Raw genomic sequence first — 13028 nt, forward strand, 5'->3', positions numbered from 1 at the left:
AGTGTGGGTGTCCCTAGGGGACATGGAACAGTGTTAGCGTGACCACCATCAATACTGTCAACCATTCACAGACTGTTATGGACTGAATATTTGTGCCCCCACCCCCCCGCAACCAAATCCATATGTTGAAACCTACCCCTCTGTATGCTGATATTAAGAAAGAGGGGCCTCTGGGAGATGAGGAGGTCATGAGGATGGAACCCTGATAATGGGATTAGTGCCCTTATAAGAGAGACTCCAGCAGCCCTCTTGCCCTTCCGCCGTGTGAGGACACAATGAGAAGACGCCATCTACAAGCTAGACAGCAGGCTCTGCGTCGAATCTGCCAGTGTCAAGACCTTAGACTTCCAGCCTCCAGAACTGTGAGACATGAATGTCTGCTGTTTGTAAGCCACCCAGTCTGTAGTACCATTTTATAAGTGAGAAACGAGCTCACACTTACCTGTCATTCTAACCATCCTCCATGTGTGATGACCATGAGGACTGGTCCCAGAGAGAGCTACACTGTCTAAACTAATGCTCACCTCTCTGATGAACTCCAATCCTTCTTTAACACTGACTTAAGCATGTAGCCGAAGACACAAAGAAGCACAAGACAAAATTACTATCCTCAAGAAACTTTTGCTCAAAATGGGAATTGAAATAGGCACAAAACAGAAAATGCAGAATGTTACACTCTCAATTGTGTGAGTGTGTGGTTACAACCCAAATAGTATTGGAGTTTAGAGGGAAGAGAAGACGTCAGCATCTGGAAGTCTAAATTATAGTAATCGGGGAGGCTTCCTGGAGGTGATGAGGCCTGAGTGAGTCTTTGAATGACAGGTTCAGGAGAGGGGAAATGAAATTCTAGGTGGGAGGAGCAACATGAATAGTCAGTCCTGATACATAGTTAGCTCTAGCCATAGGAGGTTATGCATTTCTTGACCCCACAATTACATTCTACTCAAATAGTAGATGGTAGTATGATAGAAAGCCTTGAGGAGAATGAGAAGTTGTGTTTCATAAAAAAAAAAAAAAAAAAAAAAAGAAAGAAAGAAAGAAAGAATGTGTGTCTCTGACAGACATCTCTGCATTTCAACTCAAAAATAGACAGGGCAGATTCCATTTCTTTACTGTCTACCATGTGCCAGAAATTAACTTACTTAGTTTTCACAGCACACCTGGGGCATACTATCATTATTCCCACTTCCCAGATAGGAAAACTGAAGCTTACAGAGATTAGGGACCTTGCCCAAGGTCACACAGCAGAATGGCAGAGAAAAAAGCCACAATCTGGGCCTGTTGGTGCCCTTTTCACTGGGCTCCTGCCTCCCCAGCCAGTGGTGGCCAGCTTACCTTTGACCGTTGCCAAAGGTGACTTAGGGGTAAATGCTTTTTCCCTTATCCCAACCACCACTCCCTCCAATGCTCGTCCACTATGAGGTCCTTCCTGACCTCTCTTCAGCCAGCCTTGCTCCTGCCTACTTTGGATCTGAAGATCCCTGCGATCACGGTGCATCTTAGGATGGAATGTATCTTTAAATTAACATTGATGGTGGTTCCCTGGGCACAGGGGCAGGAGAGGCACGAGTAAACTTCTGGGGGTGATGGTTATGTTCATTACCTGATGTAAGTTGATGGTTTCACTTGTGTATTCACATGTCAAAGTGTATCAAATTGTCCATTTTAAATATGTGCAGTTTTTGTATGTCTGTTATTCCTGAACAAAATGGTTTAAAAGCTTTCTAACTTGGGCCATCTTACTCCAAAACAAAAAGTTATGATGAGCAAGATATTGCCTTAGTGGCACGAAAGAATGGTTGTGCTGGGCACAGAGACAACCCCGGTGTTGCCCCTCAGGTCCCACTGAGGAAGCCTGATCCTGTGTCAGTGCCAGCTTTCCCCGCAGGGACAGCCGGGCACTGTGCCACACGGGTATGGTGACCTCAGGCTCTGCCCAGTGATATTTCAGAAAACCCAGCCCTTTTCAGCTCTGTTTTTAAGAGCAGGTGTGGGAGAGGCTCTGTTCTGCCATTTTTTTAACAGATAAGGAAATGGAGCCAGAAGAAAAAAGTCTCATAAACTTTCCTGACGTCACCTCTGGGTCAAGACAGAAACAACAACTGACCTTCTTCCTTCTTTTGCTGCCTTGGGACGAAACCAGAGCCTGGTGGCTCCACCCCATCGGAGCCCCCCAGAAACGCCCTCCTGTCTGCCCACCAAAGGACCAGTTCACCTGGTACTCACTCAGAGCCACCAGCCCAGACTGCTGAGAGCACAGGTCTGCCTCCCGCAGCAGGGTGTCCAGGAGAGGGAGGCCCTTGCTTTGTTGCCTTGCTGGTTTCTTTCAAAGCAGCTGGGCTCAGTTCCTGGGTAATGTGACTTAGGACCACCAGTCTTAGGAGCAAAGGCACACTTTCCCCCTAAGGACACCATTCCATGTGCTGGGAGGATGAATTTTTACCATTGGATTGAACCCGGAAGCAGGATCGCTACATTCAGTCTCACAGGCTGCACACTGCACAGTGGCCAGGGGTGCCAATCACAGAGTGACTTGCCTGGAGGGATTTATGATTTAATGGGAACAAGCTGTAGTATAGACCTCCCTTTACTGGAGACTATAAAAGAGTTAGGAACAAGCAGACTTGTCCATGGCAATGTCAGGAAAGAAAAGCAGTGTAGGACAGGAGGCTAAGCCCAGGCTGAGGCCCAAGGGACCTGGTTCTAGCCCCAGCTCAGCCAGGAACTAGCTATTCGACCTCAGGCAAGAAGAGCCTTAGTTGCCTCATTCCCAGCTATATAAAACATATACAAGTACTGCAGAAACTATGTTAACTTAGTAAGTATATATATCATTATTTTGAAAGTTAAAATCCAACTGTACTAAAATGCCTTCAAAGTCCCTGCTGGCTGGGTCATTCTACAAGACACAAAAGGTAGAATTAGAACTGGTAGAAAATTCAGTGATGGGGGAAGAGGAGGGAGAGCCAGGTGGGGCTAGTCTTACCTAACTACTCTAAGAACATGGAAACCAGTCCACGCCCTCTACCACTTCTGATTTCTTCACCCGCCTCAGATGGAACAAAGAGCCTTTCTGTGAGTTTAATGGAGGCTGACTTAACAAACTTTTCCGTCTCCTTCTGTAGGAGAGGAAAAAAAAACTTTTTATGCTAGGCTCCTTTGAAGGCCTTGCAGCTTTGGTTTAGGCAAACAGGAACCTGGCTGGGACCGCCCTGCTAAATGAGCTTTTTGGCAAGACTTTCCAGGAGGCCTCCTGTGTGCAGAGACTGAGGAGGGGGCAGCAGGAGGGACATGAACCATGAAGGGGAGAGCAGGTGCTGTGCCAAGCACATGGGGCTCTAAGTTATTGTGGCTGGCATTTCTGAGCACAGGTACTTAGCAAGCCCTTCATTGTATTCATTTATTGGAACCTACCTACATTAGCTCATCTAATCCTCTCCGCCAACCAAGCTGGTGAGGACCACTGTCCATTTTCCAGATTAGGAAACGGGGACTCCAGAGGTTGCGTTACTTTGCCAGCGGCCATATCACCAGGTGAGTCAAATCCAAGGCTTGTGCTCCTTCTACTGGCCATGTCTGCTCTCCAGAGAACCCTCAGGCTCTTCCCATTCTTCTCAATCCCCCAGAACCCAGATCGTCCAAGCAGGCAGCTTAATAGTCATGCCTGAAATCATCTCTCAATCACTCGAGCCAGGGCACCTTTTCCCCCAGGAAAAGAAGCAAGTTCAAATTCCAGCACAAGCACCTGTAAACTCTACCTCCTCCACGCTGGCCTCCTGCTCCAGGGGGTGTCAGCCCCTACCTGCCTGCCCCACTCCACACTCATCTACAGTCACACTCACTCCTGCACATATACACACTCTCTCACACATACACTCACAAACACACCCCTCCCAGCACACTACAGTGAGATAAGGCAAGGGCACCTTCCAGGAACAAGCTCTCTATCTCCAGGTGACCTGCGGCCCTATAAACAGTTTGCCCATTCATCCTGAGTGACTAATGATGGGCGTAAACTCAAGGGGGAGGGATGAAGTCACTTATTTATTTAGGTTTCCATCCCCCCACTCACTTCCCCCTTGGCAACCCCAGGTATATCTATTTGTCTGTTTCTATTTTGTTTTGTTTATTCATTTGTGCTTTTCTTATTTTTAAGATTCCACATATAAGTGAACTAATTACATGGCTTGGTCTTTGTCTGACTTATTTCACTTAGCATAATACACTCTAGGTCCATCCATGCTGTCACAAATGGCGAGATTTTCTTCTTTTTACGGCCAAGTAATATTCAATTGTACATATGTGCCACATCTTCCTTATCCAGTTGTCTATGGATGGACATCTAGGTTGCCTCCATATCTTGGCTACTGTAAATAATGCTGCAATGAACATAGGGTGCTTACATCTTTTCGAGTTAGTGTTTTTCCTTTCTTCAAATGAATACCCAGAAGTGGGATTGCTGGATCATATGACAGCTCTTTAATTTTTTGAGGAATCTCCATACTGTTTTCCATAGTGGATTCTCCCATTTGCAATCTCAACAGCAGTGCTCGAGGGTTCCCTTTCCTCCACATTCTTGCCAACACTCGTTTGTTCATTTATAGATGATAGCCGTTCTCACAGGTGTGAGGCGATATCTCACTGTGGTTTTAATGTGCATTTCTCTGATGATTAGTGATGTTAAGCATATTTTCATTTGTCTGTTGGCCGCCTGTATGTTCTCTTTGGAGAAGTATGTATTTAGGTCTTCTGCCCTTTAATTAAATTGGGGGTTTTTTTGGTTTTTTTGTTTGTTTGTTTAGGTTTTTTTGGTGTTAAGTTGTATGGGTTCCTTATATATTTTGGATATTACCTCCTTATCAGATGTATAATGTTCTAATATCTTCTCCCATTCAATAGCTGTTCTTTTCATTTTGTTGATGATTTCCTTTGCTGTGCAAAAACTTTTACTTTGGTGAAGTTCCATTTGTTTAATTTTTCTTTTGTTGCTCTTGATCGAGGAGATATATCAAAAATATTGCTAAGATTGATGTTAAAGAGTTTACTGCCAATGTTTTCTTCTAGGAGTTTATGGTTTCAGGTCTTACAGTTAAATCTTTAATTCATCCTGAGTTTATTCTTGTATGTAGTGTAAGAAAGTGGTCCAGTTTTTTTTCATGTGTCTGTCAGTTCTCTCACCACCACTTATTGAAGAAACTGTCTTCACCCTATTGTATATCCTATCACCTTTATCATAGATTATTTGACAATATAAGCAAGGATTTATTTCTGGGCTATTTTATTCCATTGATCTATGTATATGTTTATATGCTAGTACCACACTGTTTTGATTATTGTAGCTTCATAGTATAGTTTGAAATCATGGGGCACGATACATCCTGCTTTGTTCTTTCTCAAGATTTCTTTGGCTATTTGGGGTCTTTCGTGATTCCATATAAATTTTAGGATTAGTCCTAATTCTGAGAAGAATGCCATTGGTATTTTAATAAGGATTGCATTGAATCTGTATATTGCTTTAGTTAGTAAGGACACTTGAACAATATTAATCCTTCCAATCCATGAACATAGTGTATTCTTTTATTTATTTGCATCTTCTTCAATTTCTTTCTTTAATGTCATGTAGTTTTCAGAGTATAGATCTTTTACATCTTTAGTTAAATTTATTGCTAGATATTTTATGCTTTTTGATTCAATTATAAATGGGAGTCTTTTCTTAATTTCTCCTTCTAATCCTTTGTTATTGGTGTCTAGGACACAACAGATTTTTGCATATTGATTCTGTATCCTTCAACTATACTGAATTAATGTATTAGTTCTGATAGCTCTTTGGTGGAGAATAAAGTCAACTTAATGCCATTTCCTATGATTGGATTTGCTCAGAAATAAGGAGGGGGAAAGGAAGTACTTTCAGAAGCCCACATTTGAGGTGGGGGCATGTGAGAGTCCCTCACAGGAAATTCTCTTTGTGAGAGGTACTGTACTGATAGATTCAGAGACTCCACGCTGCCCCAGGACCACCAGTCTCATAGCCCACCCTACACACATGCGCACAGGCACACACATGCTGCAGCAGCATAGCCTGCTTGGTTCCCCATGCACTGTAGTGCTAAGCAGATGAAAGACTAGAGATACTAAACGTTATCATTATGACTAGCATTTACTGCACACTCAGGATGTGCCAGACATTATGCTAAGCTCTTTCCATGCAAAAAAAGAAATTTCCCATTAATTCTCACAACAACCCAATGAGGCAGAAACCATTATTCCCATTTTCCAGATGAGGACATTGGGGCTCAGAGCTTGGGTAACTAACTCTTAAGCTCCCACAGCTAATGAATGGCAGAAGAGCCCCTGATTAACCAGCTGACTCTTCCCCTCCCATATAGGGACCTCTTAACACTATAAAAGCCTCCACCGTATGGGCTACCTACCCTCAGGTGACAAAGCTATTTGCCCAGTCTCTGGCATTAAATAATTACTTTCAGTTTCTTTGCATGTCTAATGCCTCAGTGGATGGAATTCCAGAGCAGGACTAGACCAAGACCAACCCAGGGCCTTTTCTGCCCTCCTTCCCTTTCCTCTGCTCTGTTCTCCATGGTTTCTCATGGACTGCACACAGTGGACACCAAGTGAGGGTGCAAGTGGTGGCCAGGGTGGGAGGCCAGAGACCCTATTATCTTTTGTTTCCTGGCTAACTTCTGATTTTCCCAGCAACTTCTGAGGACATGCAAGGAGGTGTGAGTTAGGGAGCCAGAGTGGAGAGGGGGTATAGTCTCCTGAATCACACCTCCCCACCAAAGATGTCATCATCCTAATTCCTAGAACCTGTGACTGTTACTTCATATGGCAAAAGGGACTTTGCAGATGTGAATAAACTAAAAATCTTGAGATGAGATGACCCAGTTTAATCACAGGGTCATAGGACATGGGACCCCCATCTTGCCCTGCCCTTGCACAGCAGCTCCCTGGTGCTCGGGCCTTCAGGTTTGAACCGACCACACCATGGGGCTGTTCCTTACAAGAGCCAGGTCAAAGGGTCAGAGTCAGCAGTAGGGGTTCACAGAGGGAGGAATAACTGTTTCTAGAGGAAGAGGCCTCTAGAAAAAGGCAAGGAAGTAGGTCCTTCCTCGGAGCCTCCAGAAGGAACCAGCCTGCCAAAACTATTCTTGCATAGTTCTGGAGGTACTTCTGACCTCCAGAACTACACAAGAATAAATTTGTGTTGTTTTAACCACAAAGTTTATGGTAATTTGTTAGGACCTCAATAGGCAACCCACACAGAAGAAAACCAGAACAATGGAGATTTACATCAGGAGAAGATAGTGGGGAATCTCTCAGTCAGCTAGGGCGCCATTTACATCAGGAGACGATAGTGGGGAATCTCTCAGTCAGCTAGGGCGCCATAACAAAATACCACACCATGGCTTAGACAACAGACACTTTCTTTCTTACAGGTCTGGAGGCTGAAAGTCCAAGACCGAGGCACCAGCAGGGTTGGCTTCCTCTGCGTTTTCTCTCCTGGACCAGCAGACGGCCATCCCTCTGTGCACTCGCACTCCTGGTGTCTCTCTGTGTCCTAATCTCCTCCTCTTATCGGGACACCAGCCCAATTGGACTATGGGCCTCGTTTTGTCTCAGTAACCTCTGTAAAGACCCCATCTCTAAATCTGATCACATTCTGAGGTCCTGGGGGTTAGGACTGTAACATGTGAATTGGGGGGACATAATTCAGACCAAAGAGGGTTCCTCCATGCTTGCCTCATTCCTGCGAGGCCCTCACAACTTCCTGAGGGCTTGGCTTGAGCCCAAGCAGCCACTGCTGCAAACTGGTGTCAGCTTGTCCCAGGGAACCTTGTCAGGGTAGGCCAGGGGGACTGAGGATCCTGACAGAAGACTCAGGTGAGGGCAGAAGGACAAAGGCACCAAGGGTTCTCAGGGAATAATTTAGTCTGTCTTCCAGGAAGACCCTCACAGCCTCCTAGTCCTTCAATGGCCCCTGGAGTGAATGAGCACACATCAGAATGGCTGCTGCTCAGCACCATGCGGAGGGGCCGCGGTTTAGACCTTCTCTGACTGAGCAGCTCTTTGCAGGCACAGTGGCAAAGGGGAGAAGAGACATACCTATCAGCAGTCCCCACAGCAAGCCCAGGACTCCTAAATCCTGAGAGAGGAGTATACCTAATTTCTCCTCCCCAAACCACCCGTGCCCCCTGACTGACCTATGCCTGGCCTCAGGCAGGATTCTCAGGCAGCATAAGTGACTGAGCTGCCTTCAGAGCTCGCTCCTCCTTTCCTGCTCTTCACTGACCGATGAGGCCTCTTGCCTCCACAGGGGTCCCAGCAATATCTCCTCTCTCCCCTCCACTGCAGGCCTCCTCCAGGCCAAGCGGGAATCACTCCCACAAACTGGGAAGCTCTGAAGCTCATGGTCATGCTTCAGATAGGACACCTGCCCACGCCAACGACTTGAATAGAGAAGAGTTAATACAAATACTGGCATAGGTGTGAGATTGCTAATCTGGTGACTACAAAGGTAAAATGAGAACTCTCTGTATCACCTCTGAGGCTGACGGAGCAAAGGGGAAAGGCTGGGATGATTAAAACTTGCCAACTTGGAGAGGGGCCTGTGGGCCTGGGACCCCACCTCAGAGGATAGGCTTCAGCTGGTGCTGGTATGTCTGAAGTGGGGTGCAATGAAGTTTTTATAAGTTTTGTAAAAGCTGCAAAATGCATTCAGCTCTCCTGGCTGACCCTCTGCCTCTTAGATGCTGAGTATTTCCATAACCTCTTCATAAAAACACAACTCACATTCATATTGGCTCCTTCATCCTGCATCTTCAGCAGCCCACAAGGCTCTGCCAGGGTTGGAAAATCTTGCAGCCCACTAAGATGATCCTAGAACCCAACTCTGACATTTTTTCTGTCTTGCTACTTCGGCTTATGTGATGATAAATTTGACATGTCTTCCTTATGGGCCCAACGGATATCCAGAGAGCTGATAAAACATTATTCTTGCAGATGTATGAGGATGTTTCAAGAAGAGACTAGCATTTGATCCAGTGGACTGAGCAAAGCAGATCCCCCTTCCCAATGTGGATGGGCCTCATCTGAAACATCGGGGGCCCAAATCAAACAAAAAGAAGAGCAGATTCTCTTTGCTTGAGCTGCTGCATCCATCTTCTGCCATCAGACATCAGTGTGTCTGGTTCTCAGGCCTTCAGACTTGGACTGGGCCATATCATCGGCTTTCCTGGGCCTACAGCTTGCAGATGGCAGATCATGGGACGTCTTGGCCTCCAAACCATGTGAATCAATTTCTATCATAAATATCTTTCTATATATCTGTATATAATATTGGTTCTGAATCCCTGAGGAGCCCTGGCTAATGCACCAGCAGGCTCTCTTTAGTCTGACATCCCCCTACCTGTGGCCAGGAGGCCAGTGCACACAGGACCATGGGAGGTTTTCAATGCAATTATCAGACAAAAGATTTCCATTTACTTGCCAACAGTCAGTGAGGGATTCCAGGAGACAAACTGGCACTCCTGTTCTTATCCACCCTTCTGTGAAATGGATAGAGGCCACCTCACCCAGAGGCTCAGCCACAGCTGTAACACTACTCGGCTTGGATATGCAGTCTCCCGACCCAGCATCAGACCACTGATACTGCAGCTCTGTTCCCCAGGGTTTTAAAAAACTTTCCCACCAGTTGTTCGCTTTCCAACACATATGTTTGAGGAGCTTTGTCCTCAGAGAATGAGACTGTCAAACCTCACTGATAGAAAATTCCAGAAACAATAGTTTTCCAATTGGGATAATTTGAGAAGGGCATACTATAGGGACTGGCTAAGAAGGTTACAAAGCATGTAGGAAAACCATGGGGTCAAGTTGTGCCCCATACAATAATGTCAGAGACCCGAGGAGATAGGGGAGTGGTCAAGGGAAAAACAGAAAGAGGGTTGAGAGGAGCGGTGACCTCTGGGTGAGACACAGGAGCCTGACTTGACTCAGCAGGGAGGGAGGCAGAATAAATACCTGAGCCTCACTCTCCTCCCTCTGAGCTCCAGCTGGGGTTTCCCACTGCACACCCCAACCAGAAGGCAGAGAGTAAGTGCATCTGAGGAGACAGCCCACGCAGGTCATCCTCAGGGGACGGAGCAGGATGGACCTGGAGCGGCGACTAGAATGTACCCAGGACACCCAAAGTCTCCTGGAGAAAAACTACCTTTCTGTAAACAATGGTCCCTGGAAAATGTCAATTCTACCTCCACAGTGACCCTAAGGGCTCTTATCCCAAAGGCCTGGTGGACACAGGCACAGTCTGAGTCCTCAGAGGAATTCTGGAGTGACAAGGATGGTTCTAGGGTCTGAGAGGGATTTGGGCCACTCTGTGGGATTCTGACATGCCCCAGGGTGCCCTCACTTCCCGCAAGATTCCACAAATGTGCTTGGCACTGCCTGTTATGAAAAGCACAGCGTCTGACAGCGCTGCGTCGCACCCTTCCCTCCCCAGCAGTCAGACTGGAGCTGGACACCAGTTACCCAGTCCCAAACCGAACACAGTCCTGCAGGAAAACTCATCAGGCTCCACTCCAGGTCGGCCAGTTAAAAATGGATTCTGATCCCTTGGAGGCGCACACAGGTCGTTTCTGCTAATTAAACAAATATTTTTCCAGAGCTGTCTTGGTTTCCGCTGTTGCCATTGGCTCAAGTTGCTGGCACACCACTGGAGCCATGCCCTGAAAAGCAGCACAGATGAGAGGAGCTTTTGGCAAAAGACAAGGAATATGTCTTCTGAGCAGAGGAGCTCTGAATCCAAACAGAAAGAAGGGGGAGGAAATGAGCGTTCGAGCTCTGAGTCACAGCCAGCTTACAAATGCCTGCTCATTCACAGACACACACACTCACACACGCGGATGGAATGCACAGTCTCTCTCTCCCTGAACTCCACTGTCCTCCTCTCTCCCCCCCACACAAATAGGCAATCCGGTACAGAATAACAATCCCAAATTTGGATGCTTAAGAGTGGCTTTTGTTCCCACACTGAAGGAAGTACAGGGTCAGTTAAAGAAGTTACTAGGAAGAAAGAATGCCAAGGTCTGCATTTGGTTCTTAACCCCTGTGACTGTGTGATTATCACAACCGCCCAAGCCTCCCCCACCTAACAACCCTCTTCCCAGAGAAGTACCCACACACAGTGTTCCCGTACAAGGTCAGGAAGTCCGGGACTTTCTGAGGCTGGCTTAGAGTGGACCACTGATGGCAGCTCCAGGACCCCAGTGTCGGAGCAGTCAGTCCCTGAATGCTGAGCAGAGTTGTTGAAGACCCAGTTTGTCTTCTCTCAGCACACCTTGACTGCAAGCATGCAGCATCCTGGATCCTTCCACTGCCATGCGCCCCCCCACCCCCAAACACACACACACTACCCAAGCTGCCATTTTAAACTTGGGGCCCTGGCTTTTCTCAGAGAAGGCTCAGTATCTCACTGGTCCTTACATCACACAGGAGCATTACGGACACCTGCCAGGCCTGCCTGCTCTGAAGGCCCCTCCGGGCCTGCCTGCCCTAAAGGCCTGAGCACGGCCCCAGCTCTGCACTAATGACACAATACCCACAAACCTTTTCCCCTCTTGACCTCCAGACTCCTCGTCTACAACATGAGATACACGGGCTGCACCAGCAGCTTCATGCTCTTTTTAGCCAAGAGCCCTTGCTAGGCCAGACTATAAAAGCAAAGCAAAGCAGAGGGCCTCTACTTGAAGGGGTGGGGGGAGGGGAGGAGACCTCACTGGCCCCTAGGTCTTTGGGAAACACAATAAGAAAATGCTGGACTAACAGATTTCCTGCTAAGTGCCCTGCAGCCTAGGAATGTTACAATCCTGGGTTTCCTTGGAGACCTGCATCTAGAACATCCCCCTCCCCACCATCCCACCACCCATCACTCATAAAGCCATTCCTTCTTTCTGTCCATTTTGGGTAATCTGGTGAATAGCCAGGCTCCAGGGCTCAGAGGGCGTTGTTAGGTTAATAAGCCAGCACCACCCTTAGAAGCCCTATTTTATAAGATGGATCACTTCACTCCAAGTGAGAAATGTTAAAATGTATTTTTTGCATTTTTAAATTTAGTGAGGACCATTATTTTTATAAGCAACTGCTATACTATGGAAATATATTATGAAAGACTTGAAAAATTCCCCCTTTGCTCCTCCCCCCACCTCCCACCCCACCCTCCTGCCAAATCCAAGGCCTTGAGATAAAGAAATGCTTGAGTGACAAGCAGTCCTAGCAAGGCCTGCTGGGGAGAACTGGGCAACTTCCCCTCCCCGGGGAGGTGGCTACCTGCACCCTAGGGCTCTGGCCTGTGCAGGAGCTGCTGGGAGAGCCTTGCTCAGGGGTGTGTGAATTCCAACCCTGAGCCCTTCGGGTCATTCCTCTCTAGCTGTTACCTTCCTGAGATAATGGGTTAACTCCCACAAGGGTGGGAGCAACACCACAAAAGAATCAGATACTTCCTGATGAAGAAATGGTGATCTAGCTCATTAAGACCAGATAGTCAGGGTTGGATAATAACCAGAGCTTCCAAACCACCAGGGATCTGAGGGCTCTAAGGACCTTTAAGCAGCTTTCAATTTAGTAGGGTTGGTGAGAAGCATCAAGTCTGGGGCCTTGTAATTGTGCAAAATCGGCTTAAACACTTCTGGTGAAAGGGAGCTTCCTACCTTGCACTGGAAGAAGGTCCTTGTAATTAGGAAGACCCTCCACCTCTGCTATGAGTACCTTTAAGGGCTCCTGCTGGGCTCTCCATGTGTGGAAGCATCCAGTGGACACCCAGGGACACCCTGATCCCTGTGCTGTACCTCGATATTTCACCTAATAAACAATTCCCATCAAAGAAACCTCGCAGTGTATGAGCAGCTCAGCATCTTTCAGGCCAGATGTTTTCTCCCCTAATAACCAGACCTTCCCTTGAGCTCAGCTCTGCCAAGTGTTTCATCTCCATGTCCTGTTTGTGGAGCAGGGGAAGTATG

Source organism: Desmodus rotundus, chromosome 4 (genome assembly GCF_022682495.2).
Source record: "Desmodus rotundus isolate HL8 chromosome 4, HLdesRot8A.1, whole genome shotgun sequence".
Taxonomy (NCBI): Eukaryota; Metazoa; Chordata; class Mammalia; order Chiroptera; family Phyllostomidae; genus Desmodus; species Desmodus rotundus.